The sequence below is a fragment of the Lepidochelys kempii genome, chromosome 17 (genome assembly GCF_965140265.1).
Source record: "Lepidochelys kempii isolate rLepKem1 chromosome 17, rLepKem1.hap2, whole genome shotgun sequence".
NCBI classification, from domain to species: Eukaryota; Metazoa; Chordata; order Testudines; family Cheloniidae; genus Lepidochelys; species Lepidochelys kempii.
In genome coordinates, this window is record NC_133272.1 from 23,793,205 (window position 1) to 23,812,978 (window position 19,774).

At 48.6% G+C, this 19,774-nt stretch overlaps 2 long non-coding RNA genes across 2 annotated transcripts in view; one reads left to right on the forward strand and one right to left on the reverse strand.

Annotated features, from left to right (window-relative positions):
* Nucleotides 1-10,776, reverse strand: part of LOC140899756 (uncharacterized) — a 32,297-nt gene extending 21,521 nt beyond the window's left edge. Inside the window, exons 1-2 of the long non-coding RNA XR_012155440.1 lie at nucleotides 10,709-10,776; nucleotides 4,615-4,717 (exon numbers count right to left, since the gene is read on the reverse strand). This is a non-coding gene — a long non-coding RNA (uncharacterized lncRNA). The remainder of the gene's footprint in view (nucleotides 1-4,614; nucleotides 4,718-10,708) is intronic.
* Nucleotides 10,777-11,473: 697 nt separating this feature from the next.
* Nucleotides 11,474-19,373, forward strand: LOC140899755 (uncharacterized). Its single transcript, XR_012155439.1, has 3 exons — nucleotides 11,474-14,024; nucleotides 14,198-14,406; nucleotides 18,680-19,373. It is a non-coding gene; the product is annotated as an uncharacterized lncRNA (long non-coding RNA).
* Nucleotides 19,374-19,774: the final 401 nt, after the last annotated feature.

The window sequence follows — 19,774 nt, forward strand, 5'->3', positions numbered from 1 at the left end:
CACAAGTACTCCTCGTTGTTTCTACAGATGGTGGTGCCCAGACACTATATATAACAGGAGTGGCCAAAATTACTGAATCTCCTAGCCGCATACAATAATCTTCAGAAGGTCGAAAGCCACAAGACACACACAACCCGCCCTGCGGAGCAGTACCTGCTGGAGTGCGGGGCTTCTGCCTTGATGCTCCCCCCCAGGGCAAAAGTCCTTAAACCCCTCCTTCCTGCAGGGTAGAAGCCTCTAGTCTCCCACCACGCCGCTGCAGGTCAGAAGCCCCGAGCTCCCCCCTGCCCAGTCTTGTAGACAGAGAATGGGTGGGGTGCTTTGGAGGCTCCAGGAGCTGCACTTTTAACTATAAAAGAGCTGCATGTGGCTCACAAGCCACAGTTGGCCACACCTGACATATAAGAACGACGCCCATATTGGGTCAGATCAAAGGTCCATCTAGCCCAGTAACTGGTCTTCTGATAGGGGCCAATGCCAGGTGCTTCAGAGGGAATGGAAGGACGTGGAAAAATGGGAGAGAGTCCAGCGAAGGGCAACAAAAATGATTAGGGGTTTGGAACACATGACTTATGAGGAGAGGCTGAGGGAACTGGGATTGTTTAGTCTGCAGAAGAGAAGAATGAGGGGGGATTTGATAGCTGCTTTCAACTACCTGAGAGGTGGTTCCAAAGAGGATGGTTCTAGACTATTCTCAGTGGTAGAAGATGACAGGACAAGGAGTAATGGTCTCAAGTTGCAGTGGGGGAGGTTTAGGTTGGATATTAGGAAAAACTTTTTCACTAGGAGGGTGGTGAAACACTGGAATGTGTTACCTAGGGAGGTGGTAGAATCTCCTTCCTTAGAAGTTTTTAAGGTCAGGCTTGACAAAGCCCTGGCTGGGATGATTTAATTGGGGATCGGTCCTGCTTTGAGCAGGGGGTTGGACTAGATGACCTCCTGAGGTCCCTTCCAACCCGGATATTCTATGATTCTATGAATGAACAGAACAGGTAATCATCCAGTGATCCATCCCCTGTCGCCCATTCCCAGCTTCTGGCAAACAGAGGCTAGGGACACCACCTTTGCCCATTGTGGCGAATAGCCACTGATGGACCTATCCTCCATGAACTTATCTAGTTCTTTTTTGAATTGTGTTATAGTCTTGGCTTTCACAAAATCCTCTGGAAAAGAGTTACACAGGTTGACTGTGCATTGTGTGAAGAAATACTTCCTTTTGTTTGTTTTAAACCTGCTGCCTATTAATTTCATTTTGTGACTCCTAGTTCGTGTGTTATGAGTAAATAACACTTCCCTATTCACTTTCTCCACACCAGTCATGATTTTAAAGACCTCTATCATATCCCCCCTTCGTCATCTCTTTTCCAAGCTGAAAAGTCCCAGTCTTAATCTCTCCTCATATGGAAGCTGTCCCATACCTCCAATCTTTTTTGTTGCCCTTTTATGTACCTTTTCCAATTGTAATATATCTTTTCTGAGCTGGGGCGACCAGATCTGCATGCAGCATTCAAGATGTGAGCATACCGTGAATTTCTATAGAGGCAATATGATGTTTTCTGTCTTTTTACCTATCCCTTTCTTAATGATGTCCAACATTCCGTTAGCTTTTTTTAACTGTCGCTGCACACTGAGTGGATGTTTTTGGAGAACTATCCACAGTGACTCTAAGATCACTTTCTTGAGTGGTAACAGATAAGTTAGACCCCATCATTTTACATGTATAGTTGGGATTATGTTTTCCAATGTGCTTTACTTTGCATTTATCAAAATTGAATTTCATCTGCCATTTTGTAGCCCAGACACCCAGTTTTGTGAGATCCTTTGGTAGCTCTTCGCAGTCTGCTTTGGACTTAATTATCTTAATTATCTTAGTTTTGTATCATCTACAAATTTTGCCACCTCACCATTTACCCCTTTTTCCAGATCATTTATGAACATGTTGAACAGCATCAGTCCCACTACAGACCCCTGGGGGAAAACACTATTTCCCTCTCTCCGTTCTGAAAATTGACCACCTACCCTTTGTTTCCTATCTTTTAACCCATTACTGATCCATGAGAAGACCTTCTCTCACATTCCATGACTGCTTACTTTGCTTAAGAGCCTTTGGTGTGGGTCCCTGTCAAAGGCTTTCTGAAAGTCTAAAGTATACTATATCCACTGGATCCCCCTTCTCCACATGCTTATTGACCCTCTCAAAGAATTCTAGCAGATTGGTGAGGTATGACTTCTCTTTACAAAAATGGGACTCTTCCCCAACAAATTGCGTCCATCTAGGTGTCTGATAATTCTGTTCTTTACTATAGTTTCAACCAATTTGCCTGAAGTTAGGTTTACTGGCCTGTAATGGCTGGGATCGTCCCTGGAGCCTTTCAAAAATTGGCATCACATTAGCTATCCTCCAGTTATCTGGTACTGAAGCTGATTTAAATGATAGGTTACATACCACAGTTAGTAGTTCTGCAATTTCACATTTGAGTTCCTTCAGAACTCTTGGGTGAATACCATCTGGTCCTGGTGATTTATTACTGTTTAGTTTATCAATTTGTTTCAAAACCTCCTCAAATGACCTCAATCTGGGATAGTTCCTCAGATCTGTCACCTAAAAAGAATGGCTCATATTGGGGAATCTCCTTCACATCCTCAGCCGTGAAGACCGATGCAAAGAATTGTTTTAGTTTCTCACAATGGCCTTATTGTCCCTGAGTGCTCCGTTAGCATCTCGATCATACAGTGGCCCGACTGGCTGTTTAGCAGGATTACTGCTTCTGATGTACTTTTAAAAAAAAGAAAATTGCTATTACTTTTTGAGTCTTTGGCTAGCTGTTCTTCAAATTCTTTTTTGGCCTTCCTAATTATATGTTTACACTTCATTTGCCAGAGTTTATGCTCCTTTCTACTTTCCTCACTAAGATTTAACTTCCACTTTTTGCAGGATGCCTTTTTGCCTCTAACTGCTTCTTTTATTTAGAAGTTTAGCCACAGTGGCACTTTTTTGGTCCTCTTACTATGTTTTTTAATTTGGGGTATACATTTAAGTTGAGCCTCTATTATGGTGTCTTTAAAAAGTTTCCATGCAGTTTGCAGGGATTTCACTTTTGGCACTGTACCTTTTAATTTCTCTTTAACTAACTTCCTCATTCTGTGTAGTTCCCCTTTCTAAACTTAAATGCTATCATGCTGGGCTGTTTTGGTGTTTTCCCCACCACAGGGATGTTAAATGTTATGGTCACTATTACCAAGCAGTTCAGCTATTTTCACCTCTTGGACCAGATCCTGTGCTCCACTTAGGACTATATCAAGAACTGCCTCTCCTCTTGTGGGTTCCAGGACTAGCTTCTCCAAGAAGCAGCCATTTAAGGTGTCAAACTTTGTCTCTGCATCCTGTCCTGAGGTGACATGTACCCAGTCAATATAGGGATAGCTGAAATCCCCCATTATTATGGAGTTTGTTTTATTTTTGTAGCCTCTCTAATCTCTCTGAGCATTTCACAGTCATCATAACCATCCTGGTCAGTAGTATATCCCTATTGCTATATTCTTATTATTCAAGCATGGAATTACTATCCATAGAGATTCTATGGTACAGTTTGGTTCATTAAGATTTTTACTTCATTTGACTCTACGCTTTCTTTCACATATAATGCCACTCCCCCACCAGCACAACTTATTCTGTCCTTTCGATATATTTTGTACCCTGGTATTACTGTGTCCCATTGATTATCTTCATTCCACCAAGTTTCTGTGATACCTATTTTATCAATATTCTAATTTAATACAAGGTACTCTAGTTCACCTATCTTATTATTTAGACTTCTAGCATTTGTATATAAGCACTTAAAAATGATCACTTTTTAGCTGCCTGCCATGATGTGACATAAGAGAGTGCAAGGAAGGGATACTGCCCCTCAATGCACCTTCCAATCTCCCACTCTTTGGTCCTGGGCTACTGAAATCAATGGAAGCATTGCCATTTAACTCAGTGAATGCAGGATATGACCATCAGGAAACAAGCTTCTGCTTTTCAAACATGACACACTTTCTGAGCTAACAGCACAAAAATATCAGGGCAGGGCAGTGAATAGACACTGGGACACAGAAAATTATACACGCACTAAACTAGACATACCTGGGCCTCCTGACTTATGTGTCAGGGAGTTCTGGACTGGCAGGAAAACCACTAGAAGTCCTGCAGACCCATTCCACTGAAATAGACCACTGAATAGTTCAAATCCAACAGTCTACAGACAGAAATGTCAGTTTCAGGGGAAACTGCACCTTTGAACGTCCCTCCCCACAACATTCCTTGAGGGCATCCACTTAAAGTTTTAAGGTTCAGCCATCACCTCTCTTGGGGTGGAGACCTGCATCTCTCCCTCTCCAAATCAGGGGGTTAGACTGCAAGCCCTGTGCAACTCACTGCAATTTCTCAGCAGGTCTGACTTGGGTAAAGCATCTGTGGTTAACTCTTTCTCCAGGGGCTACAGCAGTGTACGCTAATTACCAACCAGCCTTCACAAAGCAAATTGCATTTATTCTTAGGTGGAAAGCATTACAGAGAAAAAAACACCATAAAACACAATAAAAGTTCCTACATACATGATAATAGCTTACCAGAGGTCACCCATCAGCCTTACTGGGCCCGAGCAGGCCAAAGTCTTTCCAGCCCTTCCACAAGAGTTGGGGGCCCCCTTTAGACAGAGGGTCTGTCTGTTTGCTGGATCAGAAAGAAGCCTTTGAGTCAGTTTAAAAGCAGCCTTTTTCATAGAATCACAGACTATCAGAGTTGGAAGGGACCTCAGGAGATCATCTAGTCCAACCCCCTGCTCAAAGCAGGCACAATTCCCTTTTTTTTTTTTTTTGCCCCAGATCCCTAAATGGCCCCCTCAAGGATTGAACTCACAACCCTGGGTTTAGCAGACCATTGCTCAAACCACTGAGCCCTTTCTTTGGCTGTTAGTCTTTGGAAAATCCAGCTTACACCAGTGTATGCAACTGTCCCCTGATGAGGCAGGGGGATAACAACCTAAGTAATTCTTCTTAATCACCCCCTACTGTTCTCCGTTCCTGGCAGAGTGGTGGCAACTCTCCCCCACTACAGTTCCATATAAGCCCTGGCCCACAGTGCTACATAAACCATTCATACACTTAATAGAATAATATGGTCCCCAGAGATATTGCATGTGGTTGCAGTATCTGTCACAAATAATGCTACTGACATTGATAGAATTATTCAACCCATGTCACTGTCTGGATTGGAAGTGCATGACTTTAACTGTTGTGACAATGGGGCCTACAAATTAACCCTGACTGTGAGCTCAACTGTGAAAAGGCATGAAAGTCATAAAACGTCACTATAACTTACAATAACAAATGTTGATGGGAAAAGTTGCAAAGGGGAGACAGATTGAACTCGTCCAAACAAAAAGACCTTCTAATATAATTCAAGGACTGTGTTAAGATCACACTGGGTAAACAAGAGAAGCTATTCCATCCATCGTTCCCTTTTGGGGTCCTTACAGAAGGGAACTTTGGGAGAAAAACTGGCTCTTGGAGCAAGCTTTACCATTATGGCTGCCACACTCAGCATTTCCTGGGACCCCAGGCCTTTGTCATCCTGATCCTGAGAGGTTTCAGAGTAGCAGCCGTGTTAGTCTGTATCCACAAAAAGAAAAGGAGGACTTGTGGCACCTTAGAGACTAACCAATTTATTTGAGCACAAGCTTTTGTGAGCTACAGCTCACTTCATCGGATGCATCCTGAGAGATGTTCTGACCAAACTGGGCCAGAAAGAGGGATCCAGATGATATTGTCACTTCTACCAACTCCAGAGAAATCCCACCTGGAATGTGAAACTCTGTCACAAAACCTCTCCTTGCCCCGGTGTCTTCTTTACCTTCCCCACCTGATTTCTTCGCTTTCTTACTCTCTCCTTTTTCCTTCTGTCTAATAGGAGTCTGGCTTAGCCAGCCAAGGCTGCTGTAAATCCTTGACCAGAAAGAGGCAGCTAAAAGCAATGCCCTAAAAAGCCCAACACTGGTGTGAGTCTGTCAGGTCTTGGGGTGGCTGATAAGACCATGCACTGTGCCTGTGTTTTTCCAGCAGCGAGGGTACAAGTGAAAGTCAGAGAAAGGAAGCTGCATTTTTTGTCTGCGCTGTTCTTTTCTCTCCCCATTTTGTGCATCTTTGTCGTGTTCTTTCTTCTTAGGAAATGGGATTGAACAATAACAGCAATGACAACTGCTCCAGCCATCTTTGAATCCATCTAAGGGTATGTCTACATAGCAATGTAAGCCATGGGATAGTGGGACTCAAGTCAGCTGACCCATGTCAGGGAACCCTGGGTTTGAGTGTTTACACTGCATTTTGACCCCAGGTTAAGGATTTTCTGACCCACGCTCAAACCTAGGGCTCTGGCATCCACACTGCAGTGCACAGACATGAGTGAAAGTAACCTTATCCCATAGTGGCTGGCACCCCCCCTGTCATAAATATAAAGGGAAGGGTAAACCCCTTTAAAATCCCTCCTGGCCAGAGGAAAAATCCTCTCACCTGTAAAGGGTTAAGAAGCTAAAGGTAACCTCACTGGCACCTGACCAAAATGACCAATGAGGAAACAAGATACTTTCAAAAGCTGGGAGGAGGGAGAGAAACAAAGAGTCTGTGTCTGTCTGTATGCTGCTTTTGCCGGGGATAGACCAGAAATGGAGTCTTAGAACTTTTAGTAAGTAATCTAGTATGTGTTAGATTATGATTTCTTTAAATGGCTGAGAAAAGAGTTGAGCTGAATAGAATGACTATTCTTGTCTGTGTGTCTTTTTTGTAACTTAAGGTTTTGCCTAGAGGGATTCTCTGTTTTGAATCTAATTACCCTGTAAGGTATCTACCATCCTGATTTTACAGAGGGGATTCCTTTACTTCTATTAAAAGTCTTCTTGTAAGAAAACTGAATGCTTTTTCATTGTTCTAAGATCCAAGGGTTTGGGTCTGTGGTCACCTATGCAAATTGGTGAGGATTTTTACCAAACTTTCCCCAGGAAGTGGGGTGCAAGGTTCTGGGGGGAAAGAAGTGTCCAAACTACGTTTCCCAGTAAACCCAGTTAAAGTTTGGTGGTGGCAGTGGAAATCCAGGGGCAAAGGATAAAATTAATTTGTACCTTGGGGAAGTTTTAACCTAAGCTGGTGAAAGTAAGTTTAGGAGGTTTTCATGCAGGTCCCCACATCTCTACCCTAGAGTTCAGAGTGGGGGAGGAACCTTGACACCCCCACACATGCACACTGCATGTTGACACTCTAACCCTACGAATGGGTTACACTGTGGGAAAACTCTACTGCCCACCCTGCGTCCTAACTCTGAGGGCGCTACTGATGGGACTCAGGAGCAGAGGAGTAGATAACTGCATAATTAGCTCCTTTGGTGGCTGTCTCAGTAGAATGACTGCAGTTTTAGAAGGCTTTATGCTGAACTACCATCGAACCTGAGAACAGGGCTCTCCACCTTTAGGCTGAGTCAGATTGGCAGGAAAATGCCCATGTGCACCTGTGAAGATAATTAGGGCATCGGTCTCCAGGGCTGTCAAACTATTAAAATGAAACTTGCAATTCTTAATTTTTAAAATGGGACATTCAGTGACAGTGTTGTTGTTTGGTTGGTTTTTTTTATATATTTTTGTCTGTTTGTTTTGAAGTTTGACATAAAAATGTAGGTTTCAGAGGAAAAACACACACAGAGCCTGCAGAGCGGTGAAGGGCATCCCCAGCACTTGGGATGCAGTGTGCTCCAGCACCTCACCACCCTGGGATCCCTTATTCCTGCCCTTATCCCACACCCCAAGAGGCAGGGATAAGGGATCCCTGGGAGGCTGTGGGTAAGTTTTGGGGCTAGCTCCCACTCACTGCCCTCAGACTGCACACTGCCTGGGCACCCCTACACATGCAGTCAGAGGGAGCTAGGGGGAAGCACCTGTGAGCAAGAAACAGAGAGCAGAGACCAAGCAGCTGACCTCCACCAAAATCTGGCTGTGCTCTTGTGACCAGGAAATAGCTCTTTTTGCAAAAAGCATCTTCTGATTGGTCTCCACTGAAAACCCTGCAGGCTCTCTGATAGCATGCATGCAGACTGGTGTCCAACAGACAACGGGTTAATGCTGATCATCTGAGCTGCCATGGTTTGCAAAGGGAGGTGTGGCTTACGTTTGCAAGAGTGTAATAGACTGCACCACAGATTTTTGGCATAGAGAGGACTAAGTAAGTTGCCACAAGGAACAGTGGGATACATTCAGAGGACTTCCAGGATCGAGACAAGAGGGGGCCAAGACACATGTAGAGGAAAGCAATAAGACTTGGATTCTAGGTCCCAGCTTAACATGGGCTTGTACCCTTCAGCCCTGCAGGGTCCTCTGGGACCCTAGGGTCAAGCCCTAGATTAACACCGTTGTTATGTGGACGCAAGGGAGGTTAGGCTTATCACTTAAACCGTACTTACATTGCTGTGTAGACATACCCTAAGCAATTAAAAGAGCTAGGTTACAAAAAATGGGGGAAACACAGACACTCCACTCCCTACTGGCTGAGCCTGGGGCTAGGAAAGCAGGACATGGGCTCCAGGGAGTGGACGACTAAGTTGAAATCTCTTTATGAAAGCTAGAGCTGTAAAGACATTCTTTGTCACCTTCTAGTTGAGGTAATTTCCTACCATTTTTTAATGCATGGGCCACTCTTATTTCAAGTGGCCCAAGTGATGGAGTTGTAATCCACACACCTCCTAGGTGTGGTGTTCTGTCCCAATCTAGTGGCACCAAGACCACTTAGAGATTAATGAGTCTGCTCTACAGCCTTCGCTAAGAGCTATAGAGCTTTTAGCTCATGCATTTAGCTCCAGAGGTCCCAGGTTTGATCCTGCCCTGACCACCAAGGTCTATTGGCGTTACACAGTCACCACCATTTTCTGAGGGAGACTAGTACCACACAGTGGCAGATTTTCCCTGGCTTAGTTTTGTCCTGCTACTCCTACTTATAAACCCATCTATCATCCTAAATCCCTCTCCAGCCTTGCTTGTCACCCACTTGACACAGTTGTAGGTTTATGGCCCCTCTTCTCAAGCTATATATAAAAAACAGCTTGCGTTAATGACTGTTCCTCTACTTTTCCCACCCCTTGCAAGCTTAAATGAACTGAAAGTTACCATAGTTGCTCATGCACATATGTTCGACCTAAATAAATTTCACACCTGCAGTTCTGCAAACAGGTGCTACATGATCAGAGGAACTCCAGCAATTATGGCTGCTCAGCAATCAATATATAGAAAAGGGTACTCAGCTTTTGATAGGTTTCAGAGTAGCAGCCGTGTTAGTCTGTATTCACAAAAGGAAGAGGAGTACTAGTACTTAGAGACTAACCAATTTATTTGAGCATAAGCTTTCGTGAGCTACAGCTCACTTCATACAGTCCACTTTATGCATCCGATGAAGTGAGCTGTAGCTTATGAAAGCTTATGCTCAAATAAATTGGTTAGTCTCGAAGGTGCCACTAGTATTCCTTTTCTTTCAGCTTTTGATGACACTTCAACCAAAGCAGGAAACTAAAACCAAATAAACACATCATCCACTGCTATGTGATATCATTCCCAAGTCTCAGCAACATAAACCTCTTAGCCAACAGAGCAATCTCACCTAAAAATGTAAACAATGCTGCAGACACTAGATAGAGATCTAGAAGAACAAATCCAAAACAGGTTAGACTTGCAAGATCTACACAGAATGGCAGATATTTTATCACAGTGATAGGTGGACAGACTTCTTTGCAAAGACAGAAGTAGCAAGTATATTAAACTGGAATTGGAAACTGGGAGATAAATCGCACAGTACAATCCTAGAAAGATCAAGCATACAGCCAACATGATTAAGAAGAAATTGAACCAGGGAGAGGGGAGCACTTTTCACTTCAATGTCTAAAATATGAGAAACAGCAAGACAGACAGAACCTCAAATTATCAGAAGTGATAGAAGACTTCACTTGTCAAGTGAATTCAAACCCCATCTGTGAGTGAACCTTGGAAACACAAAGAGAAAGCACTGCCCATCAGCCATAAATTCATAGCCGCCAAGGCCAGAAGGGACCACGAACCATCTCCTCTGACCTCCTGTGTCACAGGCCGGAGACCTGACCCAAGCCATGCCTTTAAAAAGGGACAGAAGAGCTAACCGCATTTCAACGGGCCAGCGCTGGACCGGGAGAGCCCGTCGCGGGGACAGGGGCGGCCCAGGGGCAAACAGAGCACGGTGCGGAAAGGGGGCAGCCGGGCAGGTCTGGGGGGAGAAGAGGACGCTCGGGGAGGGGAGAAAGGGACAGGCCTGGGGGCGGCCGGGCCTGCCTCAAGCAAGGGGCGGAGGGAAAAGGGCGGGCTCGGCTCAGCAGAGATGTGGGGGCGGCCAGGGGACCGCAGGCTGGGCTCGACGGCGGGGCGGGCGGCCCGTGGGGCGAAGGGTGAAGCCGAGGGGCGGGCACAAGGCATGGGGGGGGGGGCGTGACGGGGACGCGCACGGGGCACGCGCACGGCTCCGCCCGGCGGGAGTGCGGGCCTGCACGCAGGGCTCGCCCCCGGACAGATTGGGGGCGGGAGACCCCGCGCGCAAGGAGCGGAGGCGCGCTAGGCCCAGACGTCGGGGCCGGGCCGCGGGGGGCCTGTACCCAACACGGGGGTCTCACCTCGGTCCGTCTCCGCCACTCCCGCCCTGCCGCGTACACCTCCACGCACAGGCCCTGCCACTGCAACCAATCAGCGCCCGCCCCGCCGCGGGCCAATCCGAGAACGGAATCTCCTCCCGCCCCGCGGCACTGCCCAGCCTGGGCCCGCGCAGATCGAACAGCCCCGCACTGCCAGCCTATCGGGGGCGGGCGAGGGGCGGGACCACACAGCGAACTGTCCAGTGACAAATCACAGCGCGTCCCGGCGAGCCCTATTGGGATCCAGGAATACCGCCGCCCCCCGGCACCCCGGGGGCGAACCCGCAAGGATTGGTGGCTCAGAAAGGTGGGTCCCTGCGTCACAGGAATTGGAAAGGGGCACTTCCGGGGCTCTGGGGCCTGGCGAATTGAGGTAGCGGGGAGGGTCCCCCTGTCACTCAGAGCGCTAGCCCCGCCCCCTGGCTCGGCCGGCTGGCGCGGTGGGGGCGGGGCGGGGCGGGGCGGGGCGGGGGATTGTCCAATGGCAGCGGAGTGCGGGCGCTGATGGCGAACCCCGGGCTCGCCCAGCTGGGGGCGCTGCGGGGCAGGCGTGTCGGTTGGGGCCGGGGGCGCTCGGAGCGTGGCTTCGCCAAGGGCACGTCATGCCTGACCCGCCCGTGACGGGACAACGGGCTCTGTGCGCGCGGGATGAGCCGCCGCCGGGCGCCGAGGCGGAGCGGCCCCGCCCCGCCCGCCCCCACCCGCCCCACTCCGCCGGCGCGTGCTGGGGGCGGTTCCCCTGCCCCCCGGCCGAGGGTGCAGCCCCCGCGGAGGCCCGGGCCGGACCCGCGCGGGGGCTGCGTCGGGCACCCCAGTGTCCAGGGGCGGCCCTGAGCCCGGGAGCCCTTTGCCCGCATCGCGCCTGGTGAAGCAGGCGGCGACGGGCGCCGCTGAGGAGGCCGCCCCGGCGCGCAGCAGCTTCCCAAGGCGCGACGCACCCCGGCTGCTGGCGAGCGAGGCGAGCCTGTGAGCCACCCAGAGCTCTTCCCCAGGCCCGGGACGGGGGCTCCCGGCCGCACAGCTTCGTGCAGAGGGGAGCAGCTCCTAGGTGGCTGCAGGCGCTGTAAGGGGCATTCAAGGTGCAGCGGTCCCTTCGCATCTCTCCAGGCACAGGGCACAACGAGGGAGTTCGGGCTTCGCCGAGCCTGATGATAACCCATAAATCCAGTGTCTCTGCTCAGGCCATGATTTTAAATGTCTGGCAGAGTGATGAGTTTAAGCTCCCAGACTCCTCTTTTGAAAGTGTTGGGCAGGTTTCCTTTGAGCATGAGGCCTGATTGGCCAGCCGTAGAGTGATGGCTTTGGAAACGTGTTCACGCCCAGGGGACAGGGTGTTCGTGTCTTGTATCATTTCCTGTGAGAGTTCCCTTGAGGGTGTAGTGAGTGTCCGGTTTCACCCACAAGGCTGTTCTTGGGACGTTTAGTGCACTGGATGAAGTACACCACTTGTGATAGGTGTGTGTGGAGCATGGATCTTGAAAGGTGTGATGTGAGGGGTACTGATCATTGTGGGAGTGGGGCTATGTCTGCAGTTTTCGCTTCTCTTCTGGCAGGGTCTGGGGCATCTTTGAGTTGGTGTGTCCTGGTCTCTGGGGAACTTGCTTCTGATGATGAGGTTGAGGGATTGTGGAAGGCCAGAAGTGGGGATTCAGGAAAGATTTCTTTCAAGATGGGGTCCTCATTGAGTATGGGTTGTAGTTGTTTGATACCACCCAATACGGGAGCCCACTCAGGGTAAGTGACAACTAGGGGTGTGCAGTCAGAAGTTGGGTTTTTCTCCCCCTGTATTGAAGCAGGTTCTCTCAGGGTATTTCGGTGGCCTGTTCGATGACGTGGCCTACTTCCCTGGTAGAGTGTCCTTGTTTGGTGATGGCACTTTCAGGCGTGTTAAGGTGTATATCCTAGACTTGATCCTCAGAGCATATTCATAGAATCATAGAATATCAGAGTTGGAAGGGACCTCTGGCGTCCAACCCCCTGCCCAGAGCAGGACCAATTCCCAACTAAATCATCCCAGCCAGGGCTTTCTCAAGCCTGACCTTAAAAACGTCTAAGGAAGGGGATTCCACCACCTCCCTAGGTAACGCATTCCAGTATTTCACCACCTTCCTAGTGAAAAAGTTTTTCCTAATATCCAACCTAAATCTCCCCAACTGCAACTTGAGACCATTACTCCTTGTTCTGTCATCTGCTATCACTGAGAATAATCTAGATCCATCCTCTTTGGATCCACCTTTCAGGTAGTTAAAAGCAGCTATCAAATCCCCGCTCATTCTTCTCTTCCGTAGACTAAACAATCCCAGTTCCCCCAGCCTCTCCTCATAAGTCATGTGTTCCAGTCCCCTAATCATTTTTGTTGCCCTTCGCTGGACTCTCTCCAATTTTTCCACATCCTTCTTGTAGTGTGGGGCCCAAAACTGGATACAGTACTCCAGATGAGGCCTCACCAATGTCGAATAGAGGGGAATGATCACGTCCCTCGATCTGCTGGCAGTGCCCTTACTTATACACCCCAAAATGCCATTGGCCTTCTTGGCAACAAGGGCACACTGTTGACTCATATCCAGCCCCTCCCACAGGAGCAATGGCTGGGGCAGGAGCAGCTGCAAGCCTGGGCAGCGCTCTGTTCCCCCCCCCGCCCCCAGCCCCTAGAGTATTTTTAGTACAAGCCAGGGACAGGTCATGGGCTTCCTTGAATTTTTGTTTATTGCCCATGACCTGTCCCCTGGTTTTTACTAAAAATACCCGTGACAGAATTTTAACCTTAACTATTATGTATGCGCCTCAATTAATCCTAGATCAAAGGTAGTATTGAGAGGAGAATTTACTTGATGTGTAAACTTCATGAAAACCAATGAATGTTACCTGTATTGTTTTCACTTATCCATGCCTATTATAATGAATAGCCAGCAATTGCGTTGTGTATATCACTGTAACTGGATTACTTGTGTATACATAGGAAGTAGAATGTTAATTTCAAAGCAAGCGGTCCTTGATGTGGTGACCTGAGGTCAAAGACTCAAAATGCATGTTGTGCAGGTGAGTGCTGTGTTGTGAGTGTAAGCATTTGCCTGGCTGCTTTTCAGGGAAGACAGACACAGGCTCCGGTTTCCTCCGGGCCCCAGAGGTGCTCAACCCCCGGCCCCACCCTGCCTCTTCCCATCCCTGCTCCACCCTGCCTCTTCCTGCCCAGTTCCACCCCCTCTTCTGAATGGGAATGATACTTCATCTCTGGACTGATGAATTCTGATGGGGGGAATTCAGAGCAACTGGACAGAGATCCCTAGAGCCATTCTAGGTAACACTGAGAGACTTACTAGCAAATTACTGGTTTCAGAGTAACAGCCGTGTTAGTCTGTACATCTCTGCTATCATATTGGACTTAAAAACTTTGCAAGTAAATCAATGTATTTTATCTGCTTTAACCTCTTAATAACTGTCATTTCTTTTTCTTCATTAATAAATCTTTAGTTAGTTTACTAGAGAAATTTGGTTCAGCATTGTCTTTGGTGAGATCTGGAATGTATACCTGTGTGACAGGTTGGATCACAGAAACCACTTTGGGACTGCCACCTGATCTGCTGAGACTACCTCTAAGCCCGTTTTCCCTGGCAGCTTGGGACTTCAGAACCCTACCTGGTTGTGCCAGACACGCTGGCCTGCTACAAACACAGACCCAGGTCTGAACCACATCCCGCAAAAATTGCAGGCTTAACTGAAAACAGCTTAAGAAGTGTTCTTGTCTCCAACACTCAGATACCCAACTTCCAATGGGGTCCAAACCCCAAATAAATCCGTTTTGCCCTGTATAAAGCTTATACAGGGTAAACTCATAAATTGTTTGCCCTCTATAACCTGATAGAGAGATATACACAGCTGTTTGCCCCCTCCCCCGGTATTAATACTTACTCTGGGTTAATTGATAAGTAAAAAGTGATTTTTTATTAAATACAAAAAGTAGGATTTAAGTGGTTCCAAGTAATAACAGACAGAACAAAGTGAATTACCAAGCAAAATAAAATAGAACATGCAATTCTAAGCCTAATACAGTAAGAAAACTGACTACAGATAAAATGTCACCCTCAGAGATGTTTCAATAAGCTTCTTTCACAGACTGGGCCCAATCCTTTCCCCTGGTACAGCCCTTGTTCCAGCTCAGGTGGTAGTTAGGGGATTTCTCATGACTGAGAGCCCCCTTTGTTCTGTTCCACCCCCTTATATATCTTTTGCACAAAGCGGGAATCCTCTGTCCCTCTATGGGTTCCCACCCCTCCTTCTAAATGAAAAAGCACCAGGTTAAAGATGGATTCCAGTTCAGGTGACATGATCACATGTCACTGTAAGACTTCATTACCCACTTGCCAGCCCACAGATATACAGGAAGACTTACAAGTAAACAGAGCCATCTACAGTCAATTGTCCTGGTTAATGGGAGCCATCAAGATTCCAAACCACCATTAATGGCCCATACTTTGCATAATTACAATAGGCTAGGGGTGGCCAATCTGAGCCTGAGAAGGAGCCAGAATTTACCAATGAACATTGCCAAGAGCCACAGTAATATGTCAGTAGCCCCCCATCCGCTACCCCCTTCCAGCCCCCAGTGTCTCCTGCCCACCGGCAGCCCCACCAATCAGCACCTCACCCTTTCTCCCCACGCCTCCCACCCTCCGCAATCAACTGTTTTGCAGTGTGCAGGAAGCTCTGGTGGGGATGGGGAAGGAGTGAGGGCATGGCAGGCTCGGGGGCAGGGGTCTTGGGGCAGAGCAGGGGGTTGAGCAGTGAGCACCCCACAGCACAATGGAAAGTTAACATCTGTAGCTCCAGCCTCGGAGTCAGCACCTATGCAAGGAGTCGCATATTAACCTCCAAAGAGCTGCATGCAGCTCCGGAGCTGCAGGTTGGCCACCCCTGCAATAGCCCCTCAGAGTTATATTTCGTATTTCTAGTTTCAGATACAAGAATGATACATACATACAAATAGGATGACCACACTCAGTAGATTATAAGCTTTGTAATGATACCTTACAAAAGACCTTTTACATGAAGCATATTCCAGTTACATTATATTCACACTCACTAGCATATTTTCATAAAATCATATTGAGTGCAACGTCACAACCTGGACTTGGGGTAAATGACTGGCCCTTTGGGACTGGAAGAACCTAATACATTGTGCTTTTTGGTTTATGTGACCAATATCAGTAAGTCCAGTTTGTCCAGGTGGTAAGTTTGGCTGGACACCTAAGGGGACTGACTGCCTGTGGCTCCATGGTGAGACTAATACAGTAATCCAGGAGCACACATTTGTTACTGGCTTGGTGAAATCTAGTTATAGAACATACCACCAGTCTGGGCTGTCTCCCCTGTTTTCACTGACCGGAGACTGGCACTCTCAGGTGTGAGCCATTCCAGACACCATGACATATGGTTGTCTGTACAGTTCCATTGTTGAAGCTGATTGTGGTGTCAAGGAAGTTGATGCTAGTGTGGAAGTATTCCAGGGAGAGTTTAATGGACAGGTGGTGGTTGTTGAAGTTGTGGTGGAAATCTACAACTACACTGCAATACAAATTCAGAGCAGTCACCCCTGGAGCACACTGATCCTCTGCCTTTTTGCAAACAACGGATGCGCACGCTGGATTTCAGAGGAGGGCAACAACAATGAGAAAAAGGGCTAGGAGGTAAGGCCTATGGAAAAAGGTAAAGAAAACTGGGCATTTGGGATCTTGAGCATTGGTTACTCCTGGGGGAATACTGTGCCACTGCACATGTGCAGAATATATATTCTCCCCCTCCCCCAGTTTTCTTTGCTTCCCCGCAGAAAAATGACTTTCTCACAGGGAAGCAAAGGGAAGCCACAAAAGCGGTCAGCCAGCAGAGAGGTAAATCAGTGTGGGGCAGAGGCAGACCTAGCAGGTGGCTCCTACCCTGTGCCGGGTTCAGCTGCTAGTCCTGGCTAGACTGGGGAGGGCTGGACTTCCTCTTCCCCTGCACGGCATCCGGGGTGGGTCAGACCCACCCCCAGATTTCTCCCCCAGCTGCAGGAAGCTCTGCAGACTCCCTCACTTCCTGCACCTATCATTCTTTAACTGCAGGGGGAGGGATCCTGTACAGGAAGCTGCTCCCCTTCCACCCAACCCCCATGCATCCAGACCCCCTCATACCCAGACACTCCTGCTGAGCCTCACCCGCGCACTCAGAACCCCCCGATGAGCCCTACTCCCCCTGCACCACCCCAACAAGCCACCCACACCTGGATCCCACCCCACCAAGTCCCACTCCCTCAGCATCTGGACCTCCCCATTGAGCCCCACACACCCACACCCCCCTCCCAAGCTCTATCCCCCACATACCCAGACACCCCCTGCTGAGCCCCAACTACCTTCACCTGGACCCCCCTGCAGAGTCCCATTACCATTGCACCCAGAACCACCCAACAAGCCCCTGTGCCTCTTGATTTCCCCCCTCCCCCCCCACATCTGGATCCCCCATTGAGCTGGCTGCACCCAAATTGTCCCACACAGAACCTTCTCAACCCACACATGGATCCCCCCCACACTAAGCTCCTCTACACTTGGAACCTGCCTTGCTGAGCCACCCTGCCCACACCTGGTGCACCTGGCATGGAGAGGCAAGACCCTGGGGTGTTTCTGGGGCAGGCCTGGTCCTTGCGCTGTGTCAGGGTTGAGTGCAGCCTCACTGCTGAGTCCATGTCGGGGGGAGGAGGGGGAGCAGCACAGTGATCTCCCACCCCTGTGCAGCCAGTGGCCTTTGGTCCCCAATGCCATGTTGGAGCCTCCACATGTATTTGACAAATGAAATGTGCTGAATTTTGCAGAATTTTTAATTTTTTGGAGCAGAATTTTTATTTATTTATTTATTGGTGCAAAATGCCCTCAGGAGTAATTGGTGTCTGTCCTTTGTAGCTCTAGTGCCAAACGTTATGTCAGAAAGATCAGGCAGCCACAATCAATACTTGAGGGTAGATTCTCTGCTTTGTTCCCCTCCCTTCCCTCTTCTGATGTGGAGCAAAGGAAAGGAAACCACCCCCAACCCCTGCTGGGAATGCTACTGGTGTGGGAGAAGCCCCCAGCACTGGTGTATAGCTTTATAGCCAACTCTTACACCGCTGGTGGAAAGGGGTGCCCTCGGGTGAGATGGAAGTGGCTGGAGTGTTCTACACTCTGGCTGTCCCCAGTTGGTGTATGGTCCCTTGTGGACTGTTGCCAGCTGGCATAAGTTAGAGCAGCATCTCCCAAACTGTTCTGTGCCAGGGCTGGGGCGGAGACTGGGAGAGGTGTAACTGGTTTTTGGTTCTTGGCTTCCTCTGCACTTTCCCTCACCTGGGCTGTCCCTGTAGAAGAGGGGAGCCATCTTTTAACAGACACTGCTCTAGCCTCAGGCAGAGTCAGCTGAGTTCCGCCCCTGCCGCTAGCAGTTGTTTATTGTTAGATATCACAATGTCACTCCCACCACTGCTTATTTATTGCAGCCCAGCAGGGATGCCGGTGATGGAGCACCCAGCACTCCCTTCTCCCCTTCCCCTGTGATGCAGACAAGAGACAGCAGCTTCTCAGAGCTCTGCCAGCTCATAGTGCAGCTCTGAAGTGGTGGGAGGCTGCTGGGGGGACACAGCAATGCAGTTGATTCAGGCTACGTCTTCACTACTGCCTATGTCGGCAAAACTTATGTCACTCAGGGGTGTGAATATTCCATCCCCGTGAGTGACATAAGTGCTAGTGTGCACGGTGCTAGGTCGGAGGGAGAGCTTCTCCCGCTGACATCACTTATGTTGCTCAGGGAGGTCTTTCTCCTGTCGGCACAGAGCGTCTTCACCAGACGCACTGCAGTGCTGCATGTGTAGACCTGCGCTTAGACACTTCCATTTAAAAATGGAGGGTCTGGCTCAGCTCGTAATCAAATACGTATTATCTACTTTGCACCCTCCAGGGCCACAGGTTGGATGTTCCTGGCCAAAGATGCAAGAGGCCAAAGGGGGAAGGAGAAATAGAGCAGAGAGAGCAGAGCTCAGTCCAACGATAAGATGCTGGCCCCAGCCCAAGGATGCTGCTCACAGCTGAGACTTGGCTGACAGCTGAGGAAGATGGGGGCATGAATGTGCCCAAGCAGCTGTGAGAAAGAAAAACCCAACTGCACAGACCTGCAAGGCCGTGAGGCCAGCAAAGAAGAAAACAAGATCTAAGACTGCAGAGATTGAAAACACCGGCGAGACGGCAAGAGGGGGAGCCGAGCCTTGTGTCCCTGGAGCCGGGGTGTTTTGAGAAAGCTGAAGACACAATGGAAAGCTGGTTTGGACTGGCACAGAGGGCACCAGGAGCAGACGTCCCTGAACGAAGCACCCCCCCACCCCAAAGGAGCCCGGGACTTAAAACCCTCCTGAGAGCTGGAGCAATCTGGAGATCACAGCGGACCATGGACGACCCGTGCAAGGGACAAGAACTCCCGTCCACCCCTCCCCCTCTTCTTCTCACCCAGGCTTGGCCAGCCTCAGGTAGTGCGGGTGTGAGTATGAAGGTGGGTTAGGGCTTGGGGCACTAACGCTTCCTTCCTCTGAGTGATGCGGGGAGCACCCATCACTCTCCACTGTTATTTTATTATTTTATCAATAAAGCTTTAAAATGTAGACACGTGGTGTGTTACATCATCTCCTCCCTTAACAATCCTGTGGCCTCAGACTGATCGCCTGATGCTTCAGGCAGATTGGTAACAAAAATCTGTCACACTTGCTCCTCATGTTCGGTATCAATCACCTTTTGTTTAATTTTTCTAATTTGAAATGCAAAGTATCATCATAAGGAACAAATCACGTGATTGGGGAAATCGTTTATCATAATGGTGTCCAGGTTTTGCCAGAATGGTGAAACGTCTTGGGAGGAAAGAAGGATGAAAATGAAAAAAACTGTAGGTCACCTTAAATAAATACAGGCATAGCATAAAAGCATTGATTTCATGGCTTTAGAACCAAGGATAAATAGGTTAATTGCTGGCTGTGAGCTCACTTTAAAAAACTGGTATGAGGAAAAC